Raw genomic sequence first — 15,368 nt, 5'->3', positions numbered from 1 at the left:
TAGTTTCACTTCATTTTTTCAATCTTTCTTTACTTTCTCTCTTTCTCTCTCTTTGTCTCTGTCTCTATCTCCTTCCTTCCTTCCTTCCTTCCTTCCTTCCTTCCTTCCTTCCTTCCTTCTTTCCTTCTTTCCTTCCTCTTTCCCTGATTGCACTGTTACAATCTCTGGTGAGAATCCATCTCTTTCCTGTCCCTGACAGGGAAAGCATTCACCCTTCCACCACTAAGAATTAAGGTGGCTACAGGTTTTGCTTAAATGTTCTTGTCAAGTTGAGGAAGTTTTCCTCTATTCTTAGGTTCTTGAGAGTTTGTATCTGCAGTGGATGTTGGGTTTTGTTGAATGCCTTTTCTGCATTCAGAATGCAGAAAAGGGATGTTTGTTAATGTGGTAAAACACATTGATTGATTTGCTAATGTTAAGGCCCAGGAAAGACTTCCTTTGGGAGTCTTTTCCTGTTACCAAGACAAGGCATCATCTCTTCCCCTCCATTTCCTGAGGAGGGAGGAGGAATTTGAACCAGAGCAAGTGTGGGTGGGAGGAAGAAAAATTTTCAGTCTGAAAGGTGAAAACCAAGCCACCAGTCAGTCCTGGGATGCTGTCTGCACTGAGCCAGTTCAAAGTTGTTTAATGGAGTTCAGAGGGTAGGGACTTCTCTGAGAAGAATTAGAAGAAGCACCTAAGAGATTGACAGAGCTGGGGTTCCAGGCACCTTCGTGTCAATTTTCTTTTCTTTAAGATTTTATTTATTTATTCATGAGAGACACAGAGAGAGGCAGAGACATAGGCAGAAGGAGAAGCAGGCTCCGTGCAGGGAACCTGATGCAGGACTTGATCCTAGGACCCGGGGATCACAACCTAAGCCAAAGGCAGGTGCTCAACCACTGAGCCACCCAGGCGCCCCCCACCCAAAATAAATTTTTAAAATATGAATGACTAAATATGTTCAAGTGTGGTGTCACTTTTCACAAGTCATTGTCATTTCACTTATCTATGGAAGGGAAAATGTAGCTAAAAATTGAGAACTTCCTTATTATTACTATAGGATTCTATTGGCCCTTGGCACGTGACACATCACCTCCTTTTAGCTCTTCTTTCAAACTGCTACCTGAGTGATTAGCTTAAATATCCAAATATGGGCATATCTATAACCCAACTGCATATAGCTTGACTATAAAGTATTTTATTAGCATGATTACAAGACCTCTTCATTCTCTCCCCGACCTACCTGTCCAACCCTTCTTCCACTGCCTTCCAGGCACACCCAATGCAACAGAAGTGCTAGTGTTTGAGATATTCAAGAAGTAACACACTTTCTCTCTTAAGCCTCATTATCTTTGTCTGAAATGCCTTTCCCCAATTTTCAATCTGTTTCTGTCTCTTCCCTTTTATAGTCTCAGGTTTAGAGTAATGTTAATCTCAGCTTTAGTTCATTGCATACTATCATCTGTGCAAGGGCTTGCCTCTAACTCCCCAGAACCGCAAATAATGCCACAATGGACTTGTATGAAAATCTCCGTGGGAGATAGATGCCCAGAAATGGAATTGCTGGCCAGAGAGCATTCAAGTTCCTAATTTCACTAAATATTGAGAGTTTATTCTACAGAATGGCCACGCCAGCATCTATATCCTCTGTAACTCAGAAACGTTTGGCATCCAGGTTTTCCACATTCAGGATAGCTTTTAATGCATCACATGCAACACTTAACATTATATTGTAAAATAGATTTTGTGTGAGATGGTTGTGCCCACCTGTAGGCTATTGGAAGTGCTCTGAGCACATTTAAGCTTGGCTAGGCTAAGCTACAATGTTTGGTAGGTTAGGTGTATTACATGCATTTTCGACTTATGATATTTTCAACCTACCATGGGTTTACTAGGATGTAACCCCCTTGTAAATGGAGAAAGATCTGTATATGTATCATAATGCACTGTCAACATTCATTTCCTTTTTAGTCTCTTCTACTAGAAAATGAAACAGAAACAGATAGTAACACTATCTCTTTATCAAAAGACATAACACAGGACTTGGCACAAAGCTAGATCTCAATCATGTTTCATGAAGGAAAGTCAGAATTACATATATTGTCTGTGGGCAACATGATTAAAAATAGCCTTAAGATAAGTCAATCTATAAAATCAGAAAGAATGCCATGTAGAAATATAGATTATCCAACAGCATTACATGCATTGGGAAGAGAGGATAGTTATGTTCAGAGGACAATCCCACGTCTAATTCTTAATGCAAACATCTGTTTCTTTTGATCTACATCTAAACAAGCTGCGGTAAACTCCCGTCTCTAAAACCACATGCATTCACAGTGTTTGTTGACATTGGGCCAAAAGGTATCACACTGAATTCAGATGATTGGAAGGACAGATTTGTTAACTCAGCATCTCAAGACACTGCCAAGTACATTCACATCAATTTGCAAAGCTACCATTCCAGTTAGAGATGTCATCTTAAGGGGATGCATTGGAGCTCCAGAATTGCTTACAACAAAAGGAACACAAAGGTTTAAATGCCACAGGTTGAAAAGTCAAATAGACCTTTGCTGGCAAAGAAGAAACGTGTTTCTATTCCCAATACCCAGTGAATGTGGTCAGGGTTGTCCTTCGCACCACATAAATTAGGATAAAATCGGGCTTCAGAGTTTTATGAGAGAGTTCCTGTGACAGGTGCCATGGTTGGACAGGCCTGCCCAAAGGAAGTACATCCAGTTCTCTCTTTTGCAGCCCTGGAAGCAGGGGTGCTCTAGACTCTGAGCTTGGCCAGGTCTTGCCAGAGTGAGTCTGAGGATTAGCCAGCACACCAAAGGCTGGAATGGGCAGGATGGGGCACTCACACCCCAGCATGGGGTATAAGGAGGCAGCATATGAATGAGCAGGAGATCCACCACTGACTTGGACAGGAATCCTGGAACTTCTGCTGAGGTAATGCTTCTTTAGGCTTGACCATGGGACATGCCAGGAGAGTGGACAAAGAAGAAGAAATAGGGAGGAAAGGGAGTCACGTCTTGGACTAATCCTTAGGAATTAATCAGTCTTTATAATTGATCCCAAACAGGCATGGAGTACCTGTGCCAGGGGTTGGTTTCCAGCTTGTCTGTGGGGGGTGAAAAGGTTGCGATGAGGATAGACACCACATACAGGCTGGCAGGTGCACTTTGGTCCTTGGGCTGAGGGCTGAGTCCAGCTGGGGTGGTGTGGAATTCCAGTTTTCCACACAACATCTCTTAGAAAACAAGGATGATTATAATATGATATCTACTTTCCAGAATGTATAACTGAGATACAGAAAAGATAATTGTTCTTGCCAAACATCATTCATTCATTCATTCATCCAGTGAATATTAAGTAAGGATCTACCACGTGCCAATCCCTTTTCAGCCTTTGGAGTTATGGTAGAGAACCAGAAAGAATGACTGGCTGAATACATGAAGTACACACACCTAGTTATAAGAGATCCCATGTAGTTATGACCATGATAATGTCTCTGAAAGACAAAGAACAACAGCCTGGGTGAGTGTAGAACATGGGACTCCAGCGTGTCTTAGAGAGGCTGGCTGCGGCAGTGAGCTTGTCCTGGAAGAAATGGCCTCCCTGTAGAAGAGACAGTTCAGCTGAGATCCGGTGGGCAGGCATTCTCAAGAAGAAGAGAGGTGGGGAGGTTTTGAAGAGTTTGCAGGCCGTGAGGACAGCACATGCCATGGCCCTAAGGGACAAGACCTCTACACTGAAAGAACAGAAGGCTGGTGTGGCTGACTGCGGATGATGGGAGGTGTCAGCCATACCTCACAAGGCTATGGAAGCTGCACTGAGAATCTTCTTCTGATCCTCCAACCAATGGGGAGCCATTAAAGAGAGTCAGGAAGGGGATACCACTACCTAATTTGTGTTTTTAAAAGCTCTCTCTGGCTGCAGCCTGGAGAATGGATGATGGGGGCTGGAGGAGAGTCCCATGGACCAGTTAGGAAGCCGCTGCAACACTCTAGTTGAGAGATGTTTGTGACTTGGATTAGGGTGAAGACAGGAGAAATGGATCAAGTGAACATCTTCCAGATATATCACTGAACAGATAACATGGGGGAGGCCTTAAGGGACAAATAAAAAGACAAAGGACAAAGGGAAATGGACACCAGGGAAGGTAGGAGCAGGGGTTTAGGCTTCTGCCTACAGAGCGACGCTCAGGAATAAATGGTTGGGAGCAGGATTCAAGGTGATCAGATTTTGACATCTCACGTGACCATCACCTCCCTGTGGTCCAGCTTGTTACTCTTATAGCTGCTGCCATGGAAACTGGTAGACAGGTGCTCTGGGGGCATCAGCAGGAGGGGACCAGCCAGAGAGACAGCCAGAAGCTACCTGGCTACCTGTTCAATGGTAGAAATTCATTTCAAGTCACCTCATAAGGGACCCAACAACGTATCCACTCCCCTCCCCCAGGCCGTTGTGAACAAGGCAATGTTCTTTTGAGGAAAGAACAGGAGAAGCCGAAAAGATTGACAGCCCCCATCCCATCCCAGAAGCAGCATCCACTCCCTCTCCCTATGCTCAGAAGCTTCAATTTATTAAATCAAAAAGTAGAGACATATTTCTCTTGCTCCTATCCCGAGAGCTATAGAAATCATGGTCATCATTACGCTAAGTCAAATCAAGAGTAGCTGTCACAATCTTATTCTTCGAAATGGAACAGAAACATGTACATGCATTTATTTAGGATTCTCATATTTCGGAGATCTTATTTATTTAATTCTTCCAGCAATGCAGTGAGGAATAGCACTTTGCAGACAAGAACACTGGGACTCTAGGAGATTTGTGTCACCTGCCTCCAAGACCCTTAACAAATAAATGGCAGATCCAAGGTTTACAGCTAGCTCTCCCGAATCAAGCAGCTTTAATAGTTGACTGTCTCCTGGACAGAAAGTCACTTTAGCCCCGTGACTCTGTGATTGCAGCATGTGGGGTCCGTGGGTCCTGAGCTGAAGGCCCAGTCGAGGAGCTTTGTGTGTGCCTAGCACCTGTGGCCCTTGGCTCTTAGCCTCTCATTCTGCCAAGGAGAAGATTCTGGAAAGCGTCTTCTGTCTTTTATATTAACTAAAGCTAAAGCCCCTCCTCCTCTTCTGTCTCCCTTACACTAACACACACTGGGAGGAAGACAGGACACAGGTTCTCACTGTGTCTGCTCCTGGGTAGACCGTCATCTGAGCTGTTCATAGATCCTGTCTGACTGGAGCGCTTATGAGCCCAGCAGGGGACAGTGTGTGCTGGCCCGGGCTCAGCGATTCCTTCTCACGGGTCACCCAATGTTTCAGCAGCTCAGGAGTCCCAGAGGGCTCAGATCATCCAGGCTGCTTCCCACACACGGGGCAAATTGCTGGGATCAACACCCACCTGCCCATGAAGGGAAAGAGGAATTGCAAGGTATTGGGGTTAACTTTCTATCATGTGACAGAGGTGAATAAAGACCTTCAGGAACATGCTTAACATTAGTCACAGGCAGTGGCTCCCTGGAAAACAGCGTGGGACTCATTGCTCTTTGCATGCTCACCTCTTGGTCCCGTGGAGCCGTGGCAGCTCCAGAACCGCTGTGCCTGCTCTGGGTCTCTGGGACGTCAGAGCCTGCCTCGCCTTCCCCAGCCCAGCCTGCGTTGTCTGTGGGCCCTGGCCTGCACACTGCATCTCCCAGACTTTATCCGGGTTCAGTCGATGGAGGAATCGGTGGGGAACCAAAGACATAAATTAGCAGAAAGCACAGAACTGTTCTGCCCCCAGCCTCCCTCCAGCAGCGTCTCTAGCATCAGCTCTCTCCCCTTCTCTGTCTCTGTCTCTGCCCCTCGTCCCCTCTCTTTCTCACCCTCTGCTGTCTGTCTGCAGATAGCCTAGCTATTTGACCTGCAGGACCACCAACAAAGCACTGCCTCTTAATAAGGCTTACTTTGCTGGTTTTACAAGCAAGCACATTCCTATTTTTGCCGGATACCTTAGAAATCACTGACTGTGTTATTCAACACTCTGTCCCATTTGGGGATGTTGCTGGCCCGTGCTGGCCTTTTTAGTCATACTAATTAATAATGTGTAGTATTTAGGACATTTGGCTGGGACTGCAATGATTTATTTCAGAAACCTGGGACACAGGATATTCCAGCATAACACCTGGCTGAGAAACGACCACAGATTTTGAACTATTGGCTTGTCCTCAGGGCCTTGAAGTTCTTATGGAGTCCAGACTTAACCCCTAAGCACTCTTAGGAAGTGGGGTTTTGTTGTTGTTTGTCTGTCTGTTTTCTTTCTGGGACCCAATACTCGGAGATCTCCGTGTGAGATTATTCTCTGATAATCCTGACTGTGGTGTGAAGTCCACCTTAAACGCAGGTGTACAACAGCCAAGCTATTCATAAAAAAGCCATTTCTTTTTTTGTTTTTAAGCTTTTATTTATTTATCCATGAGAGACACAGAGAGAGGGAGAGGCAGGGATACAGGCCGAGGGAGAAGCAGGCTCCCTGTGGTGAGCGCGATGCGGAACTCGATCCCAGGACCATGGGATCAGAACCTGAGCCAAAGGCAGATTCTCAACCACTGAGCCACCCAGGTGTCCCAAGAAGCTATTTCTAGTGTCAAAAAGAAACAACCGAAAAATCTAAGTGCATTACTCGAACCCTGTAGGGAGAAATATGTAGTATTTATCCTGGAAAAATCTCTGGTATTGAAGAGTGGGATTTTGTAGCCAATGTGGGATTTTGAACACCACGTGATGGCTTGTTGTGCTCCTGTGGGTCAGTGGGCATGCTGGGTGCCTCAGTGTCCCTCGAGGATGGCATACTGGAGGTGGGCAGTGAAAGCAGTAAATACACAGTTGAAATGAATGGCAAATAAGTGCTGCTGAATTGTTAACTCAGGCTGAGCAAGCCAGGGAGGGCTTCACGGAAGAGAGTGACTTGTGAGATAGAGCTGGCTCATGGGGAGTGGGTACTTGGCCATGTTTGTTGACTGAATGCAGGAGCATGTGACAAAGTAGAGGTCCACGGAGGAAACAGCGCATTCAAATGCATCAGGAGAGAACATGTCTTTTCTAAAACTGAGCATCAGTGTGGCCTGCTGTAATTGCTTTCCTGGCTATTTCGGAATTGGAATTTGCAATCCTGGATCTTATGAGCTTCCAAGTAAATAATATGGCAGCTGTGGGGAGAGTGCCTTTCTCGTGACCCGGGTCCCAGACTGCAGACAGCCTCCTGGGGAGTGCATTGAGTGGGAGATGAAGGAAGGTCCTTGTGGGTGAGCCACAGCCAGCTGGCTGCTGTAGTCAGTGCTCAGGACAAAATGGTCAGAACGAGGGGTTCCTTCACCTGGAAACTGCTCTATCACCTGGGCTCTGGGTAGCCCTCATCCCCACCTGCTGTCCTGTAACCCTCTGTTAACACAGAGAACAGGGCCTTCACTGTGCCAGACAGCAGAGAAGCCCCGCTGGTAGGAGCACTTTGCTATTCAGATGAGGAGCATTTTGTTCAATACCCAGGAGGGCCTGTAAATCCATCGTTCACTCATTCAGCAACAGGCTCTTATGGAACATGCACCTGTGCCTTCTGCTGTCTGAAGCCTCTCTACGAACATAAAGCCAGTTTTCTTACAATTATACACTCTGTCCAGGATGGGAGAGCCGAGTCTTCTTGTTATATTCACAATTGAGAATGGGAGCACCAGGGTGGCTCAGTGGTTGAGCGTCTGCCTTTGGCTCAGGTCATGATCCCAGGGTCCTGGGATCAAGTCCCACATCGGGCTCCCTGTGAGGAGCCTCCTTCTCCCTCTTCCTGTGTCTCTGCCAATCTCTCCAGTGTCTTTCAGGAATAAATAAATAAAAAATAATAATTGAGAATGAAGTGTGCTCTCGTGTGTATGTATGCGTGTGTGTAATTTTCTGCTAACAAGGTGGAATGAAAAAAAAAATGGATTTTGATCTATGGCTTTTGAAACCACCCCTGAGCCATGCTATGCCTTCATCTAAATCTGAAGACCCAAGAGATGTCAAAATAATAATAATATGGGCATTTGGGGGGGATACTGATGGAGGAGGAGATGAAAGGTTAGTTTTGAAAATAGGCAGCAGGGGAATTTGACATTTGGCAAATATGGTAGAGTAGCAAGTGTTGCATGTATACACCTTGGTTCTAAGATATATCAACTTTTCTCCAGCAGGGGCCTAGGGGATCAGGAACTAGGGGTTGATTTGAAAATAAAGGTTATGAAAAATGGTAAGGCCCAGGAGACACTTTACACAAATTTCCAAAGCCAAAAGATTGTCAGCTGGGGCTGTGGGGTCAGCACTGGGCTTCCAGGACAAGCTTGCTTATTTTTTTTCCAAGTAAGACTGGGAATTGCCTTTATATTTCCTGAGCTAAAGTGGTTCAAGTCACGGGTGAGATCTCATTTGCCCATCAAGTCCTGGTGGCCAGCTGTGAACATGTGAAAAATAGATTAGAGACAGCTCTGTTGACTGTATTTATGGAGTGCCAAGGAATGGAGTCCAGTTTTCCTGCCAATGAAATCAAAAAGTTCTCCGAGCTCCTCTGGACTGAGTTTCCTTTGGTGTTCCCAAATACATATGTTGAAACCCTAACTCCCATTGTGGTGGTATGTAGTGCTGGGGATTTTGGGGAGTAGTTATGAAATCACAAGGGTAGAGCTGTAATGAGATTCCTAGCCTTACATGAAAAGATCAGAAAGCTTTTCCTCCATCCGTCTATCTCTTCTGTTCTACGATATTTGGAGAGCGTGCCTGCACCAAGGAAAGCAAAAGCCATATGAGGACACAGCGAGAAGGCAGATGTCCGAAAGACAGGAAGAAAGCCCTCACCAGGAAGTAAGTCTGCCAGTACCTTGATCTTGGACTTCTCAGCCTCCAGAACCATGAGAAATAAATGTGTGCTGTTCAAGATAAATGTCTGCCCTGGCTACAGTATTTTTGTTACAGCAGGCTGAGCTAACACACAAGGTGAATGTTTTCAAACGTGCCCTGAACTCAATGTTACCAGCTTACTCTCTTGATTGCCCCTTTCTCTTGTCTTTCCTCGTGGGCAGACTCACCCACTTGCTCATCCTGGAGACCATGGAGTTACATGTGGCCTTTCCTCATCAGACACATTCCATGATCAAGTCCTCAGTGTAGCACATAAGATCCTTCCCCATTTGGCCACAGCCCACTCTTCTAGACTCATCTTTTACCCCTCTTCCCTCTCCCTTCCACATTGTTGGCTATACTTAAAAGGACTACTTCTTTCTCCTCTAGTTACACCTGTTTCCATGTTTCTGATCTGTAGTGCACATTGTTCCCTATGCTTAGAATACTTTCTGCATCCTTCTTGGTTGGAATGCATGACCCACACTGAAGGCCAGGACCAGGGCAAAGCTAGTGAGGCATCTCTGGCTCATCTTCGAGCTATCCACTCTCAGGGTCATGTGTACTTTGTTCTTCTGTTCCTTAGGCTCTCATTTTTATCCCCCTTGTCCCGGCTCTGTCTGCGTCCTCTTTAGGCCAGTACGCTTTGCACACAAGTCTGTTCCAGCATATATTCAATTCAATCCATGGGACATTTATTGAGAATTTACCATGTTGTATGAATAAACAAGTAGCACTTAAGCCATTTTGCACTTACCTCCCACAACAGCTTCTTGAATTGAGTGCTGATCAATATATCATGCCTATGTTGGTGTACATTTATTAATCCACTGGCAGCCGACTTGTTCTTTATATGTGTGACAGTAGATAGTTGTGGAGGAAGATCCTAAAAAACAGTTGTTAGTTTTACAAGTCCCTAAAAACTCATTCTTTCATTACAGATGAAATGTCACATTTAAAGACATGTGAGAGGGGCATGTGGGTGGCTAAACGATTGAACATATGCCTTCAGTTCAGGGCGTGATCCTGGGTTCTGGGATCCAGTCCTGCACTGGGCTCCCTGCAGGGAGCCTGCTTCTCTCTCTGCCTATGTCTCTGCCAATCTCTCTGTGTCTCTCATGAATAAATAAATAAAATCTTAAGAAAAAAAAGACATGTGAGAAAGTCAATTACTTGGAAGGCAATTCACGAAAATTAAGGGATAGTTTCCCTTTCTAATCATACAAATCCCCCAAACATCAGACATTTTAAAAGTACAGAACAGCATAGATTATCCCTTTAGTTTTTAATTTCATAAAAACTTTCATCAATGATAGGCAAGTAGGGATCTACTTGAAATCCACCTAGCTCTAGGTTCAGTATATGTAAACAGCATTTCCATGCTGTGGGAAGAGGAGGTTAATATTCCTATACATAAACCCATAGTCATGGACACTGAGCCAATCATCTGGGGAAAAGGTAAAGAATTCTTCCAAGGGGAGCACCCTAGAGGGAATAGATGATGGTTGAGAGCACACCCTCGGGGGCCTACTAACATGTCATGTGGAAATTCGAGGGCACAACGTTTTCATGAACAATATCCATCAATTGTGAAAAGTTGAAGGCAGCTCTCTATATCATTTCTGGTTTATGAGTTTGCAAGGATTTCTCAGGGTTGAAGAAAATGGGTCAGAAATTAAAAACAAACTCATTTAACAGGCATATCTCGTTTCAATCAATATTCAGGATTATTTGGAAAATAGTTGGTTTGCTACTTATCTTAATCAGGTCTCTTTTGGTTGAAAATAATAGAAACTAAAAGAGGGTTTTTTTTGTTTTTGTTTTAATGACTCAAAAGACAGAGTATATATGGCTACAGGCACACCTGAACGCAAATGGCTAAAATGATAACATCAGAAAACTGTTTATGTTTTTTTCAATTCTGCTTTTTCTGTGTTACTGTCATCATTAAACTGACAAAAATGGAAGTCCCAGGTTTACATTTTATCAGCTTAGAACCTTGTGAAAAAATAACTTCTCTTCCCCAGCATACCAGCGAAAGTGTTGGCTGTGACTCATTAGTAGAGTTTGGGTACTATGCCTGTTTCTTAGTCAGTCACTATAGATAGGGATAAACTATGCTATGACTGTCCAGGTTTGGGTTATATGCCCAGTTTGGAAGCCACAGATAGGGTTAGACTCACCATTACACTGGGTGAACTGAATGAAGGTGGGGGATGCTAGTTCTTTAAATGGTTTCCAGTAAGGACAACATATTCACTAGTCCCATTTGACCCATTTTTCAAGATAGTTTGTTCATTCACTCATTTTTTTTTTCAACACAGTCTGACATTTCTCTACGTTTCAATCTGTTTCATGTATTTACATTTAGTGTATTCTGATACATGGTTGTATTTAGGTCAACCATTTCACTATCTGTTTTATATTTGTCCCATCTGATTTTTGTTCCTGTGTTCCTTCTCTCCTGACCTCTTTGAACTAATCAAATACTCTTAATATTCCATTTAAATTCACTAATAGCCTCTTAAGCTATAATTTTTTTCATATCAATTTTGTAGAGGTTGCTCTAGGGATTATAATATGCATCCTTATTATACTCTATTTGGATTTAATTTTATACCACTTCACATAAAATGTAAGAAACCTGCGACAGTACAATACGATTCCGTTTACTGTTTACCTATGTTTTGTATTTTACATCTACATACTTTATAAACCCACAAAACAGTATTAACATTTTTGTGTTAGTCATGTGTCTTTAAGGAAGCTAATAAGGAACAATTGACTCCTCTTCCCATTATTCATGGTAATGTTCTATACAGCTGATACTCTGTTAGTAATGTTCCATCAAGTTCTATGAATAGTGAGTTAGTGAATACTGAGCTCTCACTTCTATAGGAAATACAGGGTAATGTTCCTTCAAGACTCTGGTCACAACATTTTCATCAAGTGACCAATACCTAACCTTGTTTTATGTGTGTTTATGTTTAAAGACACCTTAGTTAAAATATATGTTGTTGATTCATTAACATTGAACTCATGGACAACAGTACTGTAACTCATGCCTGAATGAAGCTTACCCACACACATGTCATGTCATAGCCCACTTACACTTAAGAACACTATACAGCTCGTCAGCACTACACTGAAGAGGCCATTTTAAATATTTATTTATTTATTTTAAAGAGAGAGGGAACGAGGATAGGAGAGGAAGAGGGAGGGGAGAATCTAAAGCAGGGACTCAGGGCTCCATCTTATTAGCATGAGATGATGATCTGAGCTGAAATCAAGAATTTGACAACTAAGTCACCTGGATGCCCCAAAGGGGCCACTTTTATTATTTTATTTTATTTTAAATATGTTATTTATTTATTTGAGAGAGAGAGAGAGTGAGTGAGTGAGAGGGAGAGAGAGAGAGAGAGAATGTGAAGCAGCTCCACTCTGAGCTCAGAGGCTGACATGGTGCTGGATCCCACAACTGTGAGATCATGACCTGAACCAATACCAAAAGTTGGAGGCTTAACTGACTGAGCTACCCAGGTGCCCCTTGAAGGAGTCATTTTAAATGGCAAAATCACCAACAAAAAGCACAGATATTTGAAAAATACGGCACTAAGTAAAACTAAAAAGTCATTTATTTACACTATGAGAGCTGAAGCAAGAAAGCAGAGTGTCACTGCAGCTGGGAACATGCACATCAGACAACTCACATTTTCCACCACTTGGCACATGTCCTTCATAAGTTTTAGTGAATAGGTGAACTCATAAATACAGAATCCCTGAATAATGAGGACTGACTCGACTTATCATTACTGATGTTCTTCGTTCCTTTCTACAGAATTTAGTTTCTATCAAGTTTCACTTACTTTTAGGCTGAAGAAATGTCTTTAGCATTTCTTTAAAATCAGGTCTGCTGACTATGAATTCTCTCAAATTTTGTTTATCTGAAATGTCATTTTGCTTTCATGTTCAAAGACTATTTTTACTAGATACAGAATTCTAGGTAGACATTCCATTGTCTCTTGATCCCTATTGTTCCAAAAGAGAAGTTATTTATAATAAGTATTGTTCCCCTGTACATCATGTGTCATGTCTCTCTGATTTTTTTTTATTCTCTTTGGTTTACAGCAGTGTAAATATGATTATCAACTTATGGTTTCCTTTATATTTATCCTGCTGAAGGTTCTATGAGTTTCTTGGATATATAAGTTAATTGTTTTTGCCAAATTCTGGAAAGTCAACAATTGCTTCATATATTTTTCTGGTCTTTAAAAAAATTCTCCTTTAGGGACTGCAATTACACCTGTGTTAGAGTATTTTATATTGTCCTTTATGTTCCTGAGAACTTATTGAACTTTTTCCCATTTTTTTCCTCTTTCATGTTCATAGTGACTTTGTTATACCATATATAATCTGCTACTTAGCCCATCAGGTGAATTTTTCATTTCAAATATTATTTTTTCAAGTTCTAGAATTTAATTTTGGTTCTTTTTTATAGTTCGTATTTTTCTGTTGGTATTCTTCTTCAGATCACTAATTATAACTATCTTTTAATTTACTTTCTTGATCATATATTTAATTACTGCTTCAAAGTCCTTGTTTGTTAATAACAACATACTTATCTATGATCTTAGTCTATGGACTGAATTTTCTCTTGGATCACACTGCACTGTTCTTCCCATGTCCACTAATTGTTTTTTTTTTCCATGTCCACTAATTGTTTATTGTGTATTGGATATTGTAGATGTTCAGAAACTCATCTTCCTTGAATGAGTCAGTTTTTGTTCTAGCCAGTGATCTAATTGCTAGCTAGTTAACTTGAACTTGTAGATGTTTTGTTTTATCCTTTGTTAGTGTGGGTCAGATGTAGTTTTTCTTTAGTTCTGGGAAAGAGTCATGAAGGCATTGTCCTTGAAAATCAGTAGAAACCTGACATGTTGACCAGTACTTTGTAACTTGATGGGATTCAAACTCTGAACTCTATCACTCCTCAAGCAGGTCACAACTGAACTCTCTGCTCAAGTTTTTCAACTTTCCAGTTTCTGCTCTCTGCTGAGTGTCTTGGCAGCACTGCTTCCCCCTCATTTACATATAATTCAAGTGACATCAAGAATTTGAGGGGAGTTTACATGTAAATGTGGGGTCTTCTCTTTCTGTAGCTCCTTATTTTTAAACATTCTTCTCCTAAATTTTCAACTACTCTGGAAGCACCAAATTCTTCCTTCTGATACTTCAGACTAAAAGGCTGGATACAGTAGTTTGAGTTCTAGGCAACCTACATTGAGCATACTGGAGAAGCCCTCAGGGGAAAAGCTATATAAACATAGCTCTCACCCAGTGCATTTTCTTTCACTCAAGTGTTGAATCCATTCCAATTTCTGCCTGCTTTTGATCGTTCTCCAGTACCAATAGAAACATCCCTCTTTGCTTTTTTTGTTTTGTTTTGTTTGTCCCAGTTTCATCATTGTTTTCTGCATGAAATTTAATCAGATAAAAACTATTTCACAGTTACAAGAATTGGAACTTCCATTTATTCTGTCTTTAATCCATTTGTTTAATGAGAGGCTTCCTACTTGTGATTTGAATCTCTCAATGGTGGTATGGGCAGCCCAATGGGGAAATGAGGGAGTGGAATATTTGGAGACCCTCTATAGATCATTGGAAAAGGCATTTGCCTAACAGGAATGCAAATTGAGTAGAAAATATTCAAGGAGAGAACAAAGATTTCCCCCTTGATGAAGTGGGCAAAAGTTACATGGCATGGGAAGTTGTTCTGAGAGAGAGCAAAATGATTTTGCATAACTCTGGGGTGACCAGTGGGCCCTGGTTGGATGCAGGTTTGATGAACTTCTATAGATTTGTTTTCTCTATTTTCTTTTGTTTTTGAGCAGCTTTGATGTGGACCAAACAAAATCAAGCTTACTATAGTGATTCGATTTTCTTTGAAACTTCTCATTATTTTTTTGTTTCTCAGGGTGATCCCTGGGTGGCTCAGTGGTTCAGCACCTGCCTTTGGCTCAGGGTATGATCCTAGAGCCCAGGATCGAGTCCCACATCGGGCTCCCTGCATGGAGCCTGATTCTCCCTCTGCCGGTGTCTCTGCCTCTCTCTCTGTGTCTCTCATGAATAAATAAATAAAATCTTTTTTAAAAAAAGATTTTCTCTGAAACATTATTTTTTGTTTCTCATCTTTTCTACTTAAAATAATAATTCTGAGGTTTATATATTTTGAGGTTTATATATATTGGTGAAGGTAGAATAATATCTATGCTTTGATTGGCTCAAGGACACAGAAGTTCATTACTTACCCATATACCAGTTTAGTGCCATTCCCAGGAAGCTGAGGAAGGGAGTGTTCCATACAGTCACCCAGGCTAACAAGTCTCTTAGCTTTATCATGTGCTTCCCAGTGACAAATCAGGTATTGCCACTGCAGGTAGCCTGAAAGGAAATAGAGCATGGTGAGTACTCATGGGA

General features: G+C 42.2%; 1 long non-coding RNA gene across 3 annotated transcripts in view; it reads right to left on the bottom strand.

Moving 5' to 3' along the window:
* LOC140637692 (uncharacterized) overlaps positions 1-15,368 on the bottom strand; it is a 59,616-nt gene that overhangs the window by 34,894 nt on the left and 9,354 nt on the right. For 2 of the 3 annotated variants that reach the window (XR_012034756.1, XR_012034754.1), the window contains 2 exons: positions 15,200-15,332; positions 9,649-9,777 (listed from right to left, as the gene is read on the bottom strand). This is a non-coding gene — a long non-coding RNA (uncharacterized lncRNA). Of the gene's footprint in view, positions 1-5,548; positions 5,688-9,648; positions 9,778-15,199; positions 15,333-15,368 lie in introns of all 3 variants that reach the window. The other variant, XR_012034755.1, reaches the window with a different exon arrangement.

The sequence above is a fragment of the Canis lupus genome, chromosome 8, assembly GCF_048164855.1.
Source record: "Canis lupus baileyi chromosome 8, mCanLup2.hap1, whole genome shotgun sequence".
NCBI classification, from domain to species: domain Eukaryota; kingdom Metazoa; phylum Chordata; class Mammalia; order Carnivora; family Canidae; genus Canis; species Canis lupus.
This window is presented reverse-complemented; position numbering and strand designations above follow the sequence as displayed.